The 23,306-nt window shown below is 37.3% G+C and overlaps 1 long non-coding RNA gene across 6 annotated transcripts in view; it reads left to right on the top strand.

Moving 5' to 3' along the window:
- The window catches only part of LOC144246327 (uncharacterized), a 153,977-nt gene extending 146,199 nt beyond the window's left edge, over positions 1–7,778 (top strand). For 2 of the 6 annotated variants that reach the window (XR_013340026.1, XR_013340025.1), the window contains one exon: positions 1,717–2,720. This is a non-coding gene — a long non-coding RNA (uncharacterized LOC144246327). Of the gene's footprint in view, positions 1–1,716; positions 2,721–4,333; positions 4,976–6,424; positions 7,461–7,762 lie in introns of those variants that run through there. The other 4 variants (XR_013340028.1, XR_013340023.1, XR_013340027.1 and 1 more) reach the window with 4 other exon arrangements.
- The last annotated feature ends 15,528 nt before the right edge of the window (positions 7,779–23,306 follow it).

The following is a 23,306-nucleotide window of genomic DNA, read 5'->3' as shown; positions in this document are numbered from 1 at the left end:
AACAGATTATTAGAACAAACAACAGTCTGCCTACTGTACAACAGGGTTATAAAATAAACCAAAAGAAAAGTCTATCAGAATACATCAATAATGAACTTTATTAATAGGTTCCTCTTCAGAATGCTGAATGGTCAGATTTATCTCCTGCAGGTTTTTTCCCCCAGTTTTCTGCTTCCCTTCCCGTCAGCTCCTTCCTCTCAGTCCTTTTCTTCATTTCCTGCTATATTATAAACTAAATTACCTGTGGGAAGAGCAGTGAGCCCTGATTAACTAATGTGTCAGGTTTTAAGTGACCACAAGTACTTTGTGCTGAAATGTATGTGATGTGAAATAAAAAATTACTCTGGAATAGATGAAAAACGGGCCACTTTGTTAACCATGTAGCTGGATTTTTATCTCTCTGAACATATGTAACACAAATTCCCACATGAAATTTTGAGACAAATTCCCACATGAAATTTTGAGTTGATTTTTTGGAGTGGGATTCAGAGAAGAATTTGGGGGATGGGTCTGTAAGTAGGAGGGGTGAATAGTGGCCACAGTGATTGAGGACTTGGTTTAGCTCCTAGAGCTTGATAAGAGTTAATGGTTATCAATAGTTAATGGTTTGAGGTGATTAGCTGGTTCCAGCCAGTCATTAATCTGCAGAAGGTGTCTTCAGTCTTGCTCACCAGTCTTACCAAACAAATGACACCCTAGCATTTTGCTTGAATTTTGGTCTTTTTTGTTGACAAATGAGTCTGAAAACAAATGAGGTGAAATAAAATCCTACAGCACGATGTCACTTTATTGGTACCTATATCTAGGGTTATCCTAGAGCTGGGGTGGAGTTCTGACCTGATGGTGCTGGCAAGAATTTGACTCCTAATTCTGCATCTCAATATCTGTTTTTTTAACTTCCTTTTCTGCATCAGTGTACTTCCTACATACTAATTATAAGCACTATTGAAAACTGGGACATTAATGTAACTAAATGTAGATTTGAGTCATATCTTTGTGTTTTAAAAGCAGGGGTATTTATTTTTACCCAGAATTAAATTCAGAGTAGTGATGTTACTACCAGGCAGTAACATCATATTCCACTTGTAGGTTGGAAACACTGAAGGGAATTTTCAGGAGCTGACAGGAGTTTTTATCTCTGTGCCCTTCACTAGCCTAAGCCAAATGAAAATCTTGACAATCCACTTCAGCAGGGATTACAGGAGCAGTGCTGGAAATTTCTAGGCAGAAGACCCAAAGCTGTTGATAAGAATACACAAAGTTATTAAGCTAAAGCTGAAGAAGGCATCAATCATTTTGAAAGGATACCATTTGATTCTTTCCACAAAGTCCAATCTGACCTGACACCAGCCTAACAACAGCCTTTTATTCTATACAGGTGCATAACTGTCTCATTCTGCTACATTGTTAATAGGGCCAGTAACAAAAAATAAAAATATGACCCCCCACCCCCAGCAATGTCAATGTATATAACAGGAATGAAGGAAGCGGAAAATAGAAGAGGTTAAAGGTTTACAGATATAGAAAGAAAGTACCTTTCAAATACTAATTTAAACTTGTTCTATTACTGAAGGCCTGATTGTCACCTCCAAAGAAGCATGTAAAAAATGACTGGCACATGCAATTACGTTTTGAGATAAAATAAATTAAGAAAGTCTAGCAATATCTTTTATCTGAAATATTAAATCTATCCTTCCTCTGTCTTTTATATCACAGTTGCTGAAAAGAAAAGAAAGGAAAACAAAGGAAAAGAAAAGAAAGGAAGAGGAAAGAGCAGAGAACTGGTCTTATTCATGAATGAAAGAGGAGGCATTCCAAGGAAACCACAGCAGAGAAGAAACTTTGGTGGTAACAATGGATGTCGTGGATAAAGGACAGTAGCTGGCAAGAAATTATCCTGGCTTTAGAATTGAATTCTCCTTGGTGCAAAATATGCTGATCTTTGTCATTGAACTTACAGCTAATATCCTATCAAAAATCAGGATACAGGCACTGCTGCATTCTGGGCTCCCACTGCGTCTGGAGTGGCCTGCTTATTTAAATGACTGGGCTTTGTGCATGTACAATGGACTGCTTCCTGGGAGTTGAGAGCTTTGTAAAATTACATTACAAAATCAACAATGACTGTGATGGACTTTGAATTTCTTATATGGTGGAACAAACAGAATAGCATAATATTGTCTTTCAGGTGCACACTTCAGAGAGATTAACTAAGTGGGTGAACACCTACATTTAAGTCAAAAGCAGTAAACCCTGGAAGAAAGTTAAATCATAGAATCACAGAAATCTTGAGATGGAAGAAGCCCATAAGGATCATCGAGTCCAACTCCTTATTCCTCGCAGTTTATAAAACTAAATCATATAGGTACGAGTGACATCCAGGCATTCCTTGAACTCTGGTAGCTTGGTGCCAAGTGTCTGCTTTAGGTCTGGTCTGCCTGCTGTTATGATTAAAGTTTATTGTGTAAATAACAGTTTAGTCCCAATACAAAATATGTCACTGCAGACAGTGGATAAAGGAGTGTTTGCAGTAGTTCACATCCAGGCACAAGTGACTTAGGATGACTGGTTTGATGTGGGTTGTGGGTCAAGTGCTGCTGTGGATGGAAAGGCTCATCACTCTTGCTCTCTAAGGATGCAGACCTGTTGTGCCCAGGACGTGTTGGTTTCTCCATAGCTTCTGTAGCAGAATTTTCAGGACCAGCTCCTGCCCTGACTGTCCCCTAGCTGAAGCTAGCCTGAATCTGTCCAGAGTGGTGGGCAGAACAGCAGTGCTTCCTGAGTCGCTTCAAGCACATAAGGATGGAGGAAGTTAAAATGAGATTGAGGATAATTGTGCTTTTTAATCTGGTGCCCCTTTCACCATCTCTTATATCAGCTACCCTCTTTTCACTCCATTAACTGTGTGAGAGTACCCTTTTATCAGCTTAAAGGCCTTAAAATACAGTATTTCGCATGTGGATTAAGGACAATATGCAGCATTAAGTAACCTATGCTGATGAATTCCTCTTTGGGGTCAAGTCATGGAGGAATGCTGCAAGGTTGCATGGCTTTTCTATGTTGCTTACAAAAATAAGAGATAAATAGATGCAATTTATCAAACCCCCAGGCAGAGTAATACATTTATGCCTGAATACAGTATTTCCCCATGAGTTTAAATTAGTTTACTTACATTCAATATCAGAAACCAGAATACATGTATTTGTAGTTTTATAACCAAATCCACAACAATTTACTTTGTAGGAAAGGTTAAAGGGCTTAATAACAGCTTTCTCTGAATATTTTTTTCATTTTGTGGATGTTGGAAAAGAAGTTAAATTTTTTTGCTCCTAGATAGTGAAAAAAATACATCATTATGTTCTCAGTTTAACTATGTAAATGACCTTACTGATAAATGAAAATTGATATTTCAAAGCTGTAGTTTATTATAGCCTGATGGCATGTTAGCCCTTATCATTCAAGAAAGTACTTAACTCTGAATAATACATCAGGCTAACTCTCTGAAATTGTTATTATGAGATTTTAATGCACCATAAAACATGTCTTATGATCTTCAGCATGCTCAAGTGTCAGTCTAACACATTAATCTCACATACATCTTGGAAAACAGTAGTTTGGCAAAAGCTGTCTTCATATATAGCACTTCTTTTACTATATTTCATACATGTGTAAGTATAGGATTTACAACATCTGAATAAAATAATTATCTTTTCTGCACACAAAACACAGCAAAATGAGATCTGAGCCATGACTGGGAATTCTAGATTCTGTCAAAATATCCTTATTAAATAAACAGTGTTGTTTACATAGCAGACATGATACTGAGGAAATGTATGTGAATATATTCTTGGGTATGCACTTGGACTATTCATTGTTCCTTTCTGATTGGAAATTATTGGTCTTAGTTTAGATGATGCTATTTTATTTTGCATTTCTGAGGAAAATGAATTAGCTAATCTTAAACTGGAGGAAGATGGGCAAGAACAAGGACAGAGAAATATGGCTTGGTAGGCTCTGACTCTTGCAGCATGGAATTTATCCATAGTATGGCAAGAAGTGATTTTTGAGCTGCTGTCTCCAGCCAGGTGGGACAAGTCTGTGCCTATTCACATGTCCACTCAGTCTCAGACATACTGTGGGTCTTATGAGGACAATTGCTGAAGCAGAATATAAAGTCAATCTTCTTCTTTCAAAACCAGAGCTACACAATAGGCAGTGTGCTGAGCCAAAGATGTTTGCTAACCATCAGAGTCTGCTGGGGCAAAATGGCAACTCCATCATAACATTTTCTTTTTTTTTTTTTTTTTTTTTTTTTTTTTTTTTGATGGTTAAGGTGGAAAAAAAGCTGTCAGAGAGATGTTCAGTTATCCAAATAACTGTGGCGGGTCAACACAAGTGGAGTGTTCTGCAAGGCTGACAGTCTCATTCCTGCAAAGCTGCAAGTTTAGCATCATATCATTGGAAAAATCACCCAAGGTTTGTGTTCCAAACTTTGCAAAGGGAAGTCCTAAATTTAAGGGCTTTGTCTCATTTGTGTCTGTATTAATCAAAATCTTTTCGTTCTGGACTTATTTTGATAGGGCCCATATGAAAAATAGTTGAGAAGCCATCCCTAGAATGGATAGTTCAGAAATCAGGTTCAATATACTTCTAAAGTAAACTAAAAATTCAACATGTGTTGTTACATATGTTCTGTATGTTCTTCCTTAAGTAAGATAATTAGTGACTGTAAACTATATCCTTTCAAAATGCAACAGATATTTAAATGAAGCAAACTGCAAAAGCCAAAATTTTCTTATTTATTAATACTGATTATTTAGTCAATGTGGTCTGGTCCAGAGAACTCTGTAAAGAAACATAACTTTTATCCAAATCCCAATGTTGTTCAACAGCCAGATCACATTCGTTCTCTAGCTGTAGGATAGTTATAGTTTTGTAACACAGTAAGTTCTTGTGAAATAAAAATGCAGCAAAACCTGTTCTTGAATGTATTATATTTTCTGGTTTTCAACCTCAAGGGTTTGACTACTACCATGCTTGATATTCTAAGCATATATTATATTTTATGTCTCACCATGTTTAAAATTTGTGTCAAAAACACATGGTCTGAAGGCTCTATTGAAATTTGTATTTATATCATTTAAGGGTACATGCTTTCAACCATCTATCTTAACATGTTTAAAACTATCTAATTTATATTAGACTATTTTAGACTTTCATATTTATGTGGTCTGATTTTCTAAAATTCATCTTTGCAGTCCATAGGAACTGCCTTTCAGTATCCTTATTACATGTCTGCAATGATCAGAGACTCTATTTTCTGATTTGAAAGAGGTAACAAAAAGAAAGAAGGAAAGAAATAATGACCAGATATAATGCTGAAGGCACAATAATTGAAAGGAAGAGAAGTATTTCCTAGTATATTGCAAACTGAATGGAGGTTGTGCAGTTTAAAGGAGAGGTTACAGGGTCTATTGCACAAGAAAATTTCAATTCAGGGCCAGCAGTGGCCACCTGCGTTAAGGAAGATGCAGGTGAAGAAGTGGAATGAGTAGTATGATGCATGGATAATAGGCCTTGTAAAGAGAGGATTCAATAAAGCAGCAGCTGGAGAGGCATCATGGCACTTCAGCAGTCTTTGTTGGGTGTGGTGCTGCTGTATGCTGCGGCTCTCCTCATTTCTATTGAAAAAATCAACGAGAGACTAAATCATGCTTAGGAAAATTAGATTGAATTTTTACCTGATAATAGGAAATGGGCTTTTGTTCAGTAGAAAATAACAGAAAAATCTATTTGTTATTAAGGGGGTTTGTGTATATCTTCTTTCATCAAAAAAATCTCCAATGAGTCTTTTTCACAGAGAAATAGTTGTCTGGTTATATCTAAGGGGAATTTGGGGATTGCTACTCATAAGAATTCTTAAGGGCAGACATTGACTTCTCTATTCCAAAGATTTGCAATGTGTTCATAATAACCAATCTGTAGGAGTTACATATAAGTAGACATAAGAATATTTACAGGTATATAATTTATCCTGAATATTATTGATACTAACCAACCACAGACAAATGGCAGTATGTAAAAATACATGATGATCCAGTCATCACCAAAGAGCTCAGTGCCAATTAGTTAATTCAAGTGGATGGTTCTTGAAGCATATAAAGCATTTTAAAATTCACATCTTCAAAACATTATTAAAGGTCAATAAAACTCCACTGAAATGGCTGGAGTTGCTCAAAAATATATGCAAAAAGAGGGATTTTTGAGTTTGAATGCTTGGCATAACTACTGAAACATCAGGAATGCATTTGTACCAAGGTCCAAGTTGGGGCACATGCTGAAATCAACCATGACACTCTGCAAGCCCTGGTTAACCCAAGTGCAATATTTTAAATCATTGAATTTCATGTTTCTTCTCTTACAGAATTGATCACATCATCTGCTTATAAATAGATTTCACTGGCATGGCGTCCAATACCAAACCAGCCACCTATCCCCTTATCAAATGAGAGAGCTTTGTATCCTAAGGTGAGAGCAGATAAATTATTCCCTGTGATGACATCAAGGAAGAAATGAATCACAGAATATTTCCATTAAGAAGTTTTTGACAGAGGAAGGCAAATAATTCAATGATTAAGTGAGAAGTCTGTTATTTTTTTTTTATTGTGTATTATTTGTGAAGTGTGATTTTTATTTTTATACTTTCTGAGTAATGGTAGATGACAAAGGACAACTAATATAACAGAGGGAAAAATGTCACTATGAAATAAGTGAAAGATAAAGGTTCCTAATGTACTAACTGAGAACACTTGGGCTGAAAAATAATAACAAAAAAAAAAGTGTATCTGTGTCATTGCATGAACAAATGCCTCTATGTATTCAAGTTGAACCTGGGGTAATCAATCGTGGCAAGACTGTCACCCATGCAGGATTAAATATGAGATGAGGCAGCTCCTCATCAAAAAATATGTGGAGACCAGGAAAATATCCTCCATATGCACCTCGAAGTGCAGACAAGTATTTATTAATTTAATCCAAATTAGATCATGTGATGTTTAATGTGTTTCTTTTTTCTAATTATTTTAATTTTATTTTAATTTCCTTTGTGTACATGCACATCATTTTGGCTATGGCAGTCCAAAAAGTTTGACTTTTCATGGCTTAGATCATCATAGCTCTGTTAAAATCAGTGAAATTATGGCAAATAGCCTCAGTCATATATTTAATCCATAACAGAGACTTACAGTGTTTTTAACAGGCTGGAGGTGATTTTTGCCATGACCCTCTTGCACACAGCTGCACAAATATAAGCCATCTCACAGGTAGTGCTGTCCTCTTATTTTCTGCAAGCAAGCAAGCAAGGACAGCAAATATAATGACCTTCACTTCATCCAGAGAGCTGACAACAGAAGAAGATTTTCACTTGAACCATAGCTGTTTACAAGATGTTTTATTTAGCTCTGACTAATAATTGGTCAGGGAAATTTTTCAGGGAAGTTTCTACATGGAGCTGACACATCATGTAGATGACTCAGCTAATAAAATAGTACTCTTCCTTTTCGTACAGCAATGTGGTACTATAGAAAAGGTTATTTGAATGACCCGAAAGGGAAGATATTAGAAAGCCCAGGGCATCTTCATTTAGAGAAGGGCTGTTAGTTGTGGCATTCTGGCTAAAGACATGTCTAGCGTGCTAAGGTCTCTTGAAGTTTAAAACATTATCAGTGTCTGGCATCTCATCTTCTTTTTCTCTCCTATCTAGGTCAAACAGTTCTTGTAATAAGCTGTTTATGGTAGGTAAATCTCACAATGCTTAAACCAGAAATTCTTAATCATGAGAATGCCTCTATGCAAGAGACAATATTTATTCATAATATAGAGGTATGCCTGTTTACAGATATAATTCCTCATTTTCTTCACACGCAAATGAAGATCAAATATTGGCTCTCCTGAGCAATACCCATAGGTAAAAAATCTAGATATATTAATTTTTTGCAATTTCAAAATATTATATGTCATATTTCCCATTTGTGCTGGGATCAGTATGGAAAATACCAGCCTTGAAATGAAATTATGTATTTATTATTTAGTAAAATTATTAGTAATGACTGTTCATGAGATCTTTCATTTTACTTCTGTTTTTAAAGCTGTTTTCAAATCTATGGTTTTGTTAGATATTCATTGAAGCTTTCCCTATAACTTAAGTGTGACAGGCATAGAAATAATTTTCCAGCTTAATGTAGCATAAAAATTGTTAAGATGTTTCTGACTCTTCTAATTTAAAGCCTTCTCTTGCTACTCATCCCCCTGCAAATAGTTTCATTACCTTAATTTCTTTTGGAAATTGGAGACAACTTTTGACTGAGAGACTGCAAGGCTTGATTTGGTGCTTAGTTGGAAACTAAATTATGAAGGTCTTTATAAAATTACAGAGCTTAGACACAGAAAGGACAGCTTTAACTTTTACAATTAGTGTTTCATTACAAATCATTCAAAGGGAATTATTTTCATTGACAAACATTTTCTAAAAAGCAGGCTCAATTGATTTGTCACAAAAATGAGTTTCAAAATCCTTGGTTTACAGAAATTAAAGATATGGTGTTACCAGTGGTTTCCCACTTTCTAGTCTGCTGTTCTAATGGTAAGTTGACCTTGTTTCTCAGTGCCCTGCTTGATCAATTACTAACACTACTACTAGACAATTTTGGGAACTCAGTCTCTGGGGTTTGAGTGTGGGTGGTATTGAGCATTCTAAATCTCAAATCATGAAAGGATATCTTTTTGAGGTATGCTTTGTTTTGGACTTCCATTCATCTGTATCTCTGGTTTTCTGCAGGCCTAGCATAATTTTCACTATGCACAAAATTAAAAAGTTGCTGGTTTGTTTTCCTTTTTGGTATTTATGAAACTCATGCTATGAAGCTCAGTTAAACAAATTAAAAGAAGAATTCTTTGTGTTTCTTTCCTGCTGTTTTCCCAACAAAATTCAATGCTCATAAACATTTAGATAAAGCTTATTTCTTGCCACCTAAAGGAATGATTTCTTTCAGTCCAAAGGAGGTGCCAATATCTTTCTGGGTAAGTATAAAACCCAGCACATACATGGGAAAAAGTTTATTTCTGTACAGGCTGTTTTTTATATGTATGACTTTTCCTCTGTTCCTAAATTGCCAAAACTTCTGCAGGATCCTAAGCAATGATAACCAGAACAGGGAGAAAGTGTATATATTGCATAATATATTTTAAAAATATGTAACTGAAGAGGAAACAAAGGAAGAGGAAGCAATCTTTGGTAATTTCTTTTTCAGACACTTATTTCCAACATGGATGCTAACATTGCATTCCCTTAGGTATAAAAAGCACTAGAATAAACTCTGAGAGCTTCTCTCTCTGACAGTCAACAGCTGCATGCGCTGGAAAAGCATTGTGTAGGCTATAAAATGGGATGAACAAATAATCACACTTAACTTTCCAAAATTCTCTCTTCTCTTCATTAAAGGTCAAGCAGAACAGCTCTTTCATCTTCTAGTGTTCATGGGTAAGAACATGCACGGCAATCTTCCTCAACACTGAGCAGCATTGCTAAAACCCCGTTATTTGTACTTAAGCACTATGGACACTGTATGATATACAGACCTCTTGGTTCTCTCGTGCTGTGCCATTCTGAATCTGAGGTGTCAGTGATTAAAAGCTGGTGTGAGATGACTGCAGCTCAACACTGATGTGACACAGGAATTAGTCCTACTGTCATCGAGAAGGTGCCAGAAGAACTGGGGACTAGTCCTACTGTCATCAAGGAGGTGCCAAAAGATCGGAGGGCCCTTTGGCATATCATGAGTTCTTTAATCTCATGCAAAATTGTGTTTTTCTCATGCCTATCTTTGCACCCTTTCTCATCTTCTACTATTTCTCTCTTTTTGTGGTTTTTCTGCCTCTTGATCCTCTTTCATTTCTTGTTTTGTTGTCAATCTTGTACTAGTAATCCTTCTTCCCTTTGTCTGCTTTAGCTCCCTGCCCTCTTACACTGGGGGGTGCCTTACAGTTGGTATTATTATGAGATTAATAATGCTCCCAAGACAGTGTGGAGCATGCCACACTTAGCTAACCCAGTCCTTTCCCTGCTCTCTGTAGATGACTTCAGCATAAACAGAGCAGAAAGAGGCCCCAGTGAGGGCAGTGAAATGATCCTCTTCCATATGGGGTATAAAGTTAATTTTTTTTTTAAAGAGGGCTATTATTTTTCCATTTTATTGTTTTCTGCCTTTCCCATCCTACCTTGCAACAAGGCACACAGATTCAGATCTGCCCTGCTTTCTGGTGAGGGCATGTTTTTACAATCTAGGTGGACTTTAAAATTACCCCTATGCGCCATTCCATCATGCCTGTAACCCTGTGTGAATGATATATCTGTTACATACCCAGAGGTGGCAGTATTATTTTCATGGTGTGATTTCCTTGGTGTCCTGTAACAGCTGCGTCAGGCAGCAACTGTCTATGCAAGGATGCCCCTCAGAAATGAGATCTTTAGGTCTCCATTGTAAGCAAAATCCCTGGGGGGAAATACAAGCAAGCCGATCTGCTCATGAGCTTGGCCAAAGACATGAAAGCTGAAAGGGCTGACTTGGCACAACTTTCTCAGTGAGATCAGGTTAAGCAGAACCTGCATTTTAGCCTAACAATGAAAAACTGTACATAGAAGGAAGAAGGGACACAGGGGAGCTGAAAGCAAAGTAGTGACAGAACAGATTGCAATTCTGGAAGAGAATAACAGCTTTTACTTTGTATCTGGCATGATCTCACTCCTGGGTCCAAGGAGCTCATTAAATCCTTTAGTAAGACTACTATGGTACAGAGTGATGTACTGTTGAATCTCAGGTAAATTCATTGGCCTTTATTTCTTCTGGTCTGTGCTCCCTGAAATTCTATTTTGCTATGCAACTCCCTGTAGAGCAGCTTAATTTTTAGATTTCCCTCAGAAGTAATTGCAAAAAACCAGTTCCTTCACTGTCAGGCTTGAAGAAAGTACAAATTCTTAAAGGCAAAACTGTTTTACTTGAACTGATGCAGAAAATAGATATAAATAAAGCTGAATATAGAATCACAAGCTAAACTGACCAGTGTTGTATTTTACTTATCAGTAGCATTCATGACTTTGATAGATACATCTCTAATATAGAATTGTTTTGTATGAAACAATCTCTTTTTCCAAATCACACTGTAGCTATTTTAATGACAACACATCTACAGAAATCTCTTTGGCCCGCAAGAGGAAAAAAAGCATAAGCAAAACATGGAGCTAAACACAGTCTGTTTTTCAATAACATTTGTAACTTGATAAGTGCCTCAGTTTCTGGGATCCAAACTGAGGCACTTCTGAAGGGAGCTTGGTGTATCTGAGAATGCAGAGATCTCCCTCTGGAAAGCAGTGGCTTAACTGGCACCAAGCTTCTTAGATGTGGGGTTTTGGGGGTGGTGGTATGGGTGTTGTTGCTCTATATAACATAAAACTGTATTTGTTATCTCTAAAATACAGCTACTTGGCATATGCCTTTAGCTGTGCCTGCATCACTCACGCTCTTGCCTTTTGAGATAAGCTTCAAGTATTTACAGTTGATGCTCCCATTTATAAGGCAAACCCCACAAATGTGTTTTTCCTTCATAATATTGCATACAGGCTAAAGGTTCCATTTCCACAGCACAACACAAGACTGAACAGGGTTCCTTTTACCACCTTCAGTGCTGTTTTAGTTTCTTTAACCAATAAGCTTGTGTGCAGGTCAAGGTTACCTAGTTGGAATTAAAATTCCAGGGGTCTCTGATTAATCATCCTATTTACTAAACCTGATAATTTTTATGGGTTTTCAGGCACTTCACTTTTGTATATTGTTATTGCAATGGATCACTTTATCTATTTCTCAGAAAACATTTTTTTTTCTGTTATCTGTCTATTGAAGGGAAAGTTTGCTTTCTCCTTAACTTCTAAAGAAGGCAAAGCTAATCAGCTATGAATTTTATTCCACTGATCCTGTCATCTATAAATTGTGTTGTAAGGTAATATCTTGTTTCTGCACTAGAGAACTATAGAAACAACGCAGACCAAGGACAAAGAGACATGCTATGTAAGCAGACTGATTCCTGCCAGCATAATCTATAAGTGGGAAGTTAACACTTGGCTTTTTTGAAGCAAGCTCTGACCTGACAACAGCAATAAGCTTCTCAGAACTGGGTCAGAAAGACTGAAGGGTCAAAAAATTAATGTTATGCTGAAACAACATAGTTTTGGTACTGTTGAGCATGCAGTTATTCTTGCCCACTCCTGCTCTAAAGTAATATACTCAGAAAAGTTATAGGAAATGTGTCTCTCTACTGATTCTGAATAAAACATAGCAATATTTTAAAACTATATACAATCAGTTCTGGTACTACTTTAAGTATTTTTAGCTTTTTATCTTTATTTTTATTTTTATTTTTTATTTTTATTTTTATTTTTATTTTTATTTTTATTTTTATTTTTATTTACTTTTTTTTTACTTTCAAGAGAGATAAAAATGGTAGCTCTTGAAAATGATACATATGTCTAAAAAATTCATGTTTTGGTTATAGATTTTTCAGCTGTGGTATTGTTACTAATTATTAAATGTCTCCATGACTAAATAAAATCTATTAGATGATGTCCTTCTAAGTTTGTGTAGAATGATTTCACAGGAATCTGTGAAGTGTAAAGACAAAAGGCTCATCCAAATATAAGCACAGGAGTGAGCCTAGTTACCTCTGCCCTCTTCCTCTTCCCCCTGTGCCATGACCTAGCACAGTTGTAAAGGGCATCTTTTTGATTTGGTTTTATCCATCAGCCTTGTAGTGTCAGTCTGCTTACTGTCAAGCTTGCAAGTGTAAAGGAACTTGTATTGCCCTTTCTCTAGATGACTGGCACCTCTTAGAATGAGAAAAGCCATTGGAGTGGCTGTTCTGGGTCTGGAAGTGTAATAGCAGCAGCATATTTAAACACAACTCTCCCATAGGATGAATCACTTTATCAGCCTGTTTAGATATGAGTCATAGAGGCTCATGAAAGGCTTCCAGTGGCCTGTTGTTGCTTTAATCAATTGTCTGTTGTAAATTAATTTATGTTCCTGGTTTGTATCTTTTTTTCTCAGGAGAACTCTTATCTAGGAAATACCCTGCACCAATAGCAGATTGCAAAGTATCTCTTGGACATTTTTTGCTCCAGGGTCTTCAGTGATCATTGATTTACAATAGAAGTAATAAATCTGCGGGACTGCATTGACCTTATAAGAAATTCAAGTTTCCTTTTGTTGCTGCTGGCTGGTCCATGAAATGTTAAGTGGTCCACGATGGAAAGGATAAAAAGCAATGCTGATAGAAGAGAGATGAAACAAGGAAAAAGATTCAGGGTGTATGTGGTGATTTCATGGAGCAAGTGTACCATGCTGCCTCTGAACAATGAACAGTACGGGGAAATTTGAGCAGAAATATCTCTTTCTTCTTTGATTTGGCCCTTGGGAATTTCTTGAGGCAGTGCTCTGTGTTTAGCCCACAACTGTACCTCAATGGACTCAGGGAGCTGGAGCTGGAGGGCATGGGCGGCTTCAGGACCAGCCCTTCCGTGGGTCGGCTCAGCAGGGAGGGCTTGGCAGCGGCAGCTTGTGCCACCCCGGAAAGCCAAAGGGAGCTTGGCAGCTGTCCTGCAGTCCCTCCTCTCTCACGGTAAATGGATCTTCTTGTTGGGATACATTCACTCGAGACCAAAGGGCGGGGGTTTTATGCATTTGTTGACTTTATGCAGCTTGTGTGAACACATGCTAGCCCACGGCACACTGTGACTAATTCCCAGGGTATGTGGTGTTCCTAAGCGGGTGTTTGCACAGGGCTACTGCCCTTGAAGTGGCAGCTGCCAGCTCTGTTGCCTGGCAGACTACACAGAAAGGAGACCCTTGTTTGAGGACCTCAGCTAGGGCTTCCACAGCTCCCTCCTCACACCACACCATCCTGAGCTGGTTTGTGATGATAAACCAAACAAGTGCTGAACACTGCGGTGTGTGCACCTGCCCGGTGTGCACGTGTGTGCAGCTTGTGTTTATGCAGAAATATGGGCTCATAGGAGGTTTGGGGTGCTTTCAGCCCTTTCAGCCAGCTGTTGTGGGAAACATCCTCTGTGAACACCTGTGGGAGCAAAAACATCTCACATATGCTGCTGGCTGATAGACATCCTCCAGTGCCTTAACAGAGTAAAGATTTCTTCTTTCTGTGAATCTTGCAGTTTTAGCTGGGATGCAGCTTGTCCTCTCTTTAATGAGATAGTCTTAAACTGAAGAAATACTTGAAGCTCAAAAAGAGTTTCACTTATATGTTTTTAATTACTTGTTGGCAAACTCTTATTTGCAGGGCACTGTTAATTAATGAACAATAAATTAAACCGCTGTTTCCCTCTTGTTATTTTAAGAAATGCTTTGAAATATGCTACCCATTTGTAGCCATATGCCATAAATATTTTCTTTAAAGGCTTGAACCCAAGAAGTATGTTCTTTAGGTTTCCTTTACAAACTGAAGCAAATGTTTTAAATGTTTTAAATGTGCTTGCATTCTTGCCATCATACAAGTTGCACTCTATCAACTACATAAAGATGCTGTTTCAGCACACTTGAATCTTACTGCAGTTTGGGGGAAGAAACTTTCTATCAAATTCAGGAGCTTTCTTTTTTTTTTTTTTTTTTTTCTTTTTTCCATACTGAGTTCACAGTTAAAGTGCTAGAGTCATCTGCAACTCTGGCAATAGCTGTGTTTCTCTGCTGTCCAGGTTAAAGTCTGGCTCTATCCAAGTCACATAAGCTTCACATTTTGTGGTCTGCTACCAAAACTTGACTAAAACACTTTTTTCACTTTTTTCCTAATCTGCCCCTTACCTCTCCCACCATGTAAAGTGATAAGAGACTATCAGCTTAATATCTAGAGGAGAGAGATTTATTTTGTGCATGGGTCAGGTAAAACATGATTTGCTTAGATGACAGCTACCCCAAGTAGACATACTGCAGTTGGCTGTGCTTTGCCTGGAATAAAACCAGTTGGATCCATAGCTGTGACGATAAAAGAGGATTAAAATGACATCCTGTGGTTTCAGCATCTGCTCTGAAAAGAGATACAGGAGTATATATTCTAAATGTATAATCAAGGAATGGGAAAGATTAACAAGCAATATCTGTCCTCTGTAATCAGCTTTGAAAACAACAGCAACAATTTTCACTTGCTTGATTAGTCTAGTAAATATTTGAACCAAATAGTAATATGTATCTCTAAACAACTGAAAATTCATGACTCCAGATAATCTTAACCTCAAGAAGCAGGAGTGACTAAACACTTCCTCTTATATGTCCTCAACTTTGATTCACCCACTTTCCACCTGTGTGCCACCTTTCTGCTGTGTCCTGACATAAACAACATCTTGCTGGTGAGGTAAAATAAGGATTTTGTGAAGCTTTGTCTAGCTGATCTGAGTGGGGCTATGCTGGCGTTATCAGCTTTGTCAGATGGTTGGCCACTTAGCACTGTTGCCCAGGTCCAGACACCTGTCTCCTGAGCATCAGTTCTCCCTTAAAAATCCAATTATACTGGGTAAACAAATTCTCATCTTATTTACTGTCTCCATAACCAAGTTTTTGAGCCTCAGAGCTCTGATACTTCAATTGCCATGTGGTTGTGTTTGCAGAAATAGGCAAAGTCTCTATTCTCATTTAGCAAGAGGAACACTTTCAATGTTTAGGACCATACTTAGGCCAATATAATTACATCAAAGTTATATGTTAGTTCATCAAAGGTGAGTCTGCAAGGAAAACATCTATTTTCCCTTGATTTTCTGGCCTCATCCATTCTGGATTTGTAGTGTCTTTCAGCAGTTTTCCAGTAGTCCTTAGAAATCCCATTCAAAGTCTTTCATACACAACATAGAATTGCATACATTGGGACAATTTAATATATTTTTTGACTTTATGTAATCTAAATAACAGTTTCATTCTTTTGTTTTTGTATATTAATATGCTCAAAAATTATTCTTTACTGTTTTAAAGAATATCACTGACCAAAAACAGAGAGTGATGTGCATATACAAACTCATACTCTCATGTTCTTTGGGGTTAGCTCATTGTCCATGCTCCAGAAGTGACACAAAAATACAGGGTTATTGTGGGAATTGGAACAGCATTACCACCAGAACAAAATGATTGGAAAAAAAAAGATTACTGTGACAAACATGCTATTTAATGGCTTTAACTTGGATTTCAAAATCACTATCTGTTGCTCACCAGGAATAGAGAGGGAGGGAAATTTGTATTCAGCAAGAAGCAGTATGCTGGTCTTTAATACTCTGTACTTGGAGACTGACCCTAGGCCAATTTTTGGAGTTTTGGTCTCATAATTTCTCAAAGTCACTAGATTTTGCATAAACTGTAAACCACAGTTTTCCCATCATTTGGTTATGCAATGGCTGACAAGAAACACAGCAAAAATCCAGTGTGGAATCTTTGAAAGAAGCATATAGCCTTACGGCATGCCCAGTCCAAAAAATTGTTATAGACTAATGGGCATGGTTTTGGTTTTGTTATGAAACCCTTTGAACTGTTTGGGTAATCTTTGTCCATGTTGAATAATTTCAGGGCTAGTTTCTTCCTGAAGACAGTATTTTTTCTTACTGTGTTAAAACACTGACACAGTACCAGATATATTAAAAGCATGTTCCATTATTAGTACACAAACTGAAACTGAAGTCCTTTACTAAAAACACAACTAAATTTGACATGAAACATTTGAATCTCCCTTCTGTTATGTATTGCCATTGACATAAAATACAACAAATGCACTGGACATAGACTACAGAAGTTGAAATTACTTTTCTCTGAAACAGTTTTTATGATCTTGCCTTAGTATAAAAGCTCAGTATAAAAATCTTTATTTAAACAGGAACTTATGTTCTGATTCAAAACCAAAAATTAATCTGATGCCTTCATAAATATGCTTACATTTAAATAAACATGTACACTTCACAAAAAGGAAAAAAACAACCTGCAAAGCGACATGCAAATTATTACTAAAAAAATAGCCAACAAATAAATTCCCTCTGGTTTGCAACTTGATTTTGAAATAATTTACAAAGCCGTGGTTAAAGTCCTACTAGACAAGCTATAGAGCTCTGCACTATTAAATACACTTATAATAAACTGGGTTAGTCTGTCCTTCAGGGCAATGCCACAATAGTTAAGGCAGTGCCAAAAAATCACACGCTTGCAGAATATTTACTTGGAAATAAGGAGCCTACTGAAAGCCAATGTCAGTGGCTTCAGCATCCTGTCCCACCAACCCAGGGATTACAGGTAGCAGGAGGTACAACGTGAGCAGCATTATGCATGGGGTGGGAAAGGCTTAACCTCATATGGCTGCATGGTTCAAAAAGCATTTAATATTTGCTCTTTTCTTAGTTTCTTTTTTTTTTTTTTTTTTTTCTAAACTTTTGTGTGATCAGGCAATCAGATGCATTACAGGAACAGCTCATTTCCTTTAAATGGAATAACATGGCACAGCAGTTCCCAAGCTGTAATATGTTGATTAGGGTTGTGTGTAAACTGCAATCAGGTGATAGCTGAACTGGTTTGAAAGTATAAAATCAGAGGAGGAATACATTTAAAATGCATGATTAAGAAAGCTGGTATAGCCAGGTGTCTAAGCCTCAAGTGCAGTATGAGCTTGGAATGATCCAAGAGCTACTGATAAATGTCAGAGTGGAGAAAAGGAGCTGAGTTGGTGCTTCTCTCCTTGGTTGTACAGTGCTGAGCACTGCACATTATAAATAATAGATCTTTCTACAGAGAGTTAACTTATTCCTTAATCACCATGAGGGTTGTGGTTGATGTGTTTGAATCCCAGTTCAAGCATTTGCAGCTGCTCTGACATGTATTCCTTTATGCCCTTGGAAGCCAGCCACCCCTTACTTTTTCTCTTTCCATGCTTTCCCTGTGCTTGACCTCTCAGGGAAACATTTCAGTTTAGTTTAAGAAAAATCATTACATTTGTCTTGAAATATTCCTTCTGTCTTAGAAAATAGTCTTTGTAGCAACAGCATTTGAGCACTTAGTAAATCTGCTAGTAGATTACTTTAGAAAGTTTACCTCCGCATGTGAGAGCAGATATGTGTGCATGCATTATGTCAAGATAGCAAACTGTGACCTAGAAAAACAAAGGGTCACTTGAAGCTTGTCTTCATGTTAGCAGCAGTTGTTTTATTTTGTTTTAAGCTGAACAATACAAAACTCTTAAGGACACACATGCTTGAAAGCAAACATGAGATATATCAGCTTTTCTTCCTAAAAAAGTGTTACCACCTTCTCCATGAGACATGTCTGTGCTAGTATGCAGCTGGCTGACATTTGTGCTTATCTGTGCTGTTGTCATCTTTGATTGTGGGATTAAACTTTGGAAAATGCAGGAAAGAATATTTTTGTATGCCATTTATATAGGTCAGAAATTATTGTATGTACTGGATGCAAGAGAGAGAAAACAATATGAAAATAATTTTGGCAAATACTGTATGAATGTCTAAATTCTTGCATAATCATTCAGTAACTTAAAGATCATGCAAAATAATAGCATGTCACGAAAGTAGTCACATGCTTTATTTCTGAATTAAGTTCCATCGTGGATACAGCTTTTAATTTGGTACTGCTTAACTTTAGGTGAAGGAGATTTTAAAAAATAATCCATGTAAATATAGATAGAATTTGTTTTAAGTTTTTTTATTTTGGGCACAGGCATATTAGTGTCTGCAAAAATACCAATGACCTGGGCATATATTTGTTGCATGCAGTACCACTCACTCACCCCAAGTCACACTGTGAGATACCTCCATAAAGCTCAGATAGGAAATAAACAACTCAAATTTCCAAAGAAATGCTCTGACATTCATGAAGTAAGAGCTGGTATTGTTTTGCATGTGAATGTATGTGTACACATTTTATCTCAGACAATCAAGCCAGAGCTCTGACAACACTGAGGGTAAGAGGAAAGTACAGATGTTTTGTTATTGAGAATGCAGCTGAAAAAAGACTTAGATTAAAGCTGCTTTGGCTGGGAAAATACCTAAACCCAGTTGAGTTGCAATGCATGTAAGGAGTTTGACATTTAGATGTGCAGGCAAGCATATACAACCTTACTATGACACGAAACTGGTAGTTCAATCCACAATGGTGAGGCTTGCTAACACCTACAATTTCCTTTAGGCCATTGATAGCAACTGTCTGTTGTAAGCAGAGTGAAAATAATATCTTTCTAAAGCTTCAGTGAATACAGTATTGTTGTCTGCTTCCTACTATGAGCAACTGCATTATGTGAATGAGGTACAAATTCTTAATTTACTTTGTGCAGTGTATGCAGTTATACAGGTTTTCCTGTATTTCATCACAGACTTAGTTTCTCTATATCCTATCTGAAGTTGTTGAGCTAAAGTTGTTACTTGTTGCCCTACTAAGGTGCTTTCAGCTTGTTTGGAAGCAGGAATGACATAATTTTGCTGGAATAAGAAGTAATTTTATTTATGATGTCTCCTCTCAGCAGAAGTATATGGCAATTATTTAAACTTGCAAATAGCAGTTTTGTACTTCATCAGCCAGTGCTCATGTAATTTCTGGACATCAGTTTCTGAATAAATAACATTCTCCTGTTACAAGAATGCACTTCTACACCTATAGTCAGGGACGTGAGGCTGATCTGTTCCTATCAGCGGGACAAGTGGCTATATTTGGGTTCTCTGATGATCCAGAATCTGTCTCAGACTGGAAGTACAGAAGGCATGATGGAGTGGCTGATTTTCTCTGGAGATCTGGTCATTCATGTTAGGGGAGCTACACGTACAGCAGTTTTTAAATGTCCTTTCTCTGAGCATTACACAAGATTAAGTTTTACATTCTTTCTGGAGCTTCTTCCCAAGAGGATGTGTTCTCTCTCTTGACCTGAATCTGTGGAAAGGATGAGTTCTCCAGCAAAACTATGTCCATATGATCCTATGGTGTAGGTGCCTCACAGCACAGTGATATGCACCCAGGTTTTGCAACCACGAGAAGATGAACTGAGTTCCCTCAGGAGATACATGGTGTAAAAACTGCTTTCTGTCTTTCAACACTTTCTCAGTATTTCCTCAACTCCAGAAGTTCCACCTAGAGCTGAAGTCAGAATCATGTGGGAGGATGAACTTATGTGGGATACTGAAGAAGAAAATGCATCTGGGGAGGAAAGTAAATACTTCTACATCCCCCCTCACATTTCCATGGTGTCCCCTTTCCCTTGCAGCCTGTGCTCAGAACCAGGCTGAGCAGCACTTGTAACTAAATAAGTCTTGAAGATTTCAGGGCTCTCCTCTCCCCAGCAAATACCTGATCTTTGGGTTGCCTAAGATGCCATGAAGGCAACATGCTAGTAAGCAACTCCCTTCTCCATCTGGCTCCAGCTCTTCTCTCCCTGTTCAGATATCCCCCATGGCTCAGAAGCAATAACTGGTTTAACAATAAACTTTCACTCTTTGTAATGCAAATGGTTCCAAAGGCTACTTTGTTGCCATAAAACAATTTGAGCAAGCTTTTGAGCCTTTCAGGGTATTCTTACCCTCTAGCAGAATGCAGCTCTGTTTTCATAATTGCCTTGTCTTATGCCATTAATGAGGGACAAATGGTCAAGGCAGGACTGTGAGGGGGTAGCTGCTCCTGCGTTTGAAAGCACGTCTTCTCTGTGCCTGCAGCACTGAACATGTAATGTCAGCAACAAAGGGGTGACAGGTACTTAGAGCAAGCTTGGGCTGGATTTTCACTGTTTTAAGCAGTGCTGTCCTGGCTTACTTTGGATATGAGGGGATGTTTTAAGGCTTAAGCAAAAGGCACTGCCTGATCTTTACTTTTCCTAGACTCAGAGTAAGTGATCTTGCTATTACTGTCCTGGAAGTGTGTAAACTCTACTCACAGTAACAATGGGAACAGTTGTTAAGAAAAGGCTCTCAAATTTGGCACCCAGAGACACCAGCCTTTTCTGAAAATTGTCACAGAAGTCCATAATATTTTTCTTCAAACAAGGAGAGCAACTAAGAATGTGCTACGAGTATCGTTTGATGATTATCCATCAAGTATGAAATAGAATTTAAACACTGATGATGAAAGAATGAAACAGTAACACACCAGGTTTTCGCTCCCCTTTTGTTCAACTAAGTACAGTTAATAATAAAACTAAGATGCTGTTAAGGATTGGATATAAAACAATTCAATATTAAAAATATTTTTAATAATTACGATTATGTACTCTTGCAAATCAAAATCATTTACATATGATTCTCAACTTTCACCAACATGTATTAAACCTAAGTGTAGTTTAGAAAGTGCTGTTTTATGCTTTTTAAGTTCTGTCAGTTGACATCTTGACCTTTTTTTTGTTCCTAAAGAAAGAGACCATGTACATTTAGTAAGCAAAAAAAGATAAAAAAAAAATTATGACCTTTACTTCTAAGCAAGGAAATGTATGTATATATGTAAAATACAGAAGAATACAGAAGATATGATCTCACGGAAAAAGTCCTATTTCTGTTAGCACCTTGTCATAGCTTTCAATCTTGTTTGCTGAATCTGGCCAGTTCTATTGTTCCCCTAAAAATAACATAAACCAGAAGTGAGTGTTGCTCCATGAATTACCACATAACACGATCTTCTTCTGAGCTCTGCAACATCTACTCCTTGAGTTGGATCCCAGATTGGTTGGGAGTTTAAATACCTATTACAGGCTGTAGGCACCTTCTCTCTTCCTTCAGCACAGGGTATGCATAGGCCTAAATGTACGTAAGGGGCTCCCCATGTGGAAAACAGTCGATCCTTTTTTTTTATTGAGCTGGTGTGTTGAATTTCTGTGCTGAAATATCCATGCCCTTTTACCAGGCTTCCCATGAACACAGTCAATAGCTCACTGTTCCATGCCATATGCTTTCCTCATTTGCCCATAGAAAGGAAAACCCTACAGTGGTCAATGCACTACAAATGCCTAAATAAATTAGGCAAATATAAAATAGAACATACATTAAAGAAGCCTCGGGCAGCACTACAATATGTTAATGGAATAACTGCACAGTACAGTGACCATGAAAAACAAGATTAATGAGGTCAGGCAGCATAGACATACTAAGGAGGTGCAGTAAAATCCAGTAGCCAGTTTTTTCACTAGAAATTAATTACTTTTTATACAATGCTTCTGCAGAAGAAACTTGTGTGAGCTATAGGACCCTCACTGCTGTCCTAAGAAGGAGGTTGGACATTTGCATAAGGAGAAGGTTCCTCCCACTTCTCACTTTGAGAAATTCTGTGACTCAACAGTTTCTGGGAGATGATGAACAAACCAGCTTGCCAATGTATCATTGCTTTCAAGTCCATTCAAAGTTCTTCCCTGGGAATGTTCTGTGTTTGATCCTAATCAATGATGGAGAGTGAAAAGTAAGAGAAGATAAAGCTATCTGCTTTTTAAAATCCCTGTTGAGAGAGAGGATCTGTATATAGATACATGAGTGACAGCTGCTACCTGACTTCCCCTGATAGAAGGTGAGAATTTGACACCTTTTTTAGTCAAATCATCCAAAATGTGTACAGCCAATATTATCAATGTTTCTTTTTTTTTTAATGGTTATTATTTAATTAAACAACATGCCTGAGAAAAATAGAGGTCTTTAAATACAAAATACACTGTGTCAATTATTTAAATATATTTCTTGATCATGAAATCTACTTATTCACATACTTTCAGCAGATTTAGATTTTATTTTCATGGGTTTCAGGGTATAGGATTTGGTAGACATTTTTCTGAGTGTTTTTTCATCTTATGTGGGTTTTTTCCTCTTCTGGGTCAGAACAGGTATTGCAGAGTTCTTTATTCAGTAGCATATGATTGTGTATCAGTATAAAAGCAACATACATGTGTTTTATTTGTAAGTAAAATATTGACAAATACTGTCTGTTTTTAATTTACTCCTTAAGTCTGGGGATAGGGATGATGATTATTCCTTTTGAACACACTAATGATTTCAAGCCAAAATTCCATTTTATCTGAAGTCCCACATTTGGCAGCCAATACTTTGACCATACAAGAAACCCTGCATATTGCTGGATCTTTACATGACCTTTCACACATCCTCTAAACATGTCTGAAATCCTCAGACTATAATCCAAATTCCATCTGAATCAATCCATTATTTGTGCTTTTGTTTTCCCCCTAGGCCCAAATGGAGGCAA

The sequence above is a fragment of the Lonchura striata genome, chromosome 5, assembly GCF_046129695.1.
Source record: "Lonchura striata isolate bLonStr1 chromosome 5, bLonStr1.mat, whole genome shotgun sequence".
In the NCBI taxonomy this organism is placed as follows: domain Eukaryota; kingdom Metazoa; phylum Chordata; class Aves; order Passeriformes; family Estrildidae; genus Lonchura; species Lonchura striata.
The sequence above is the reverse complement of the archived record's forward strand: the minus strand, read 5'-3'. Positions and strand labels throughout refer to the sequence as shown.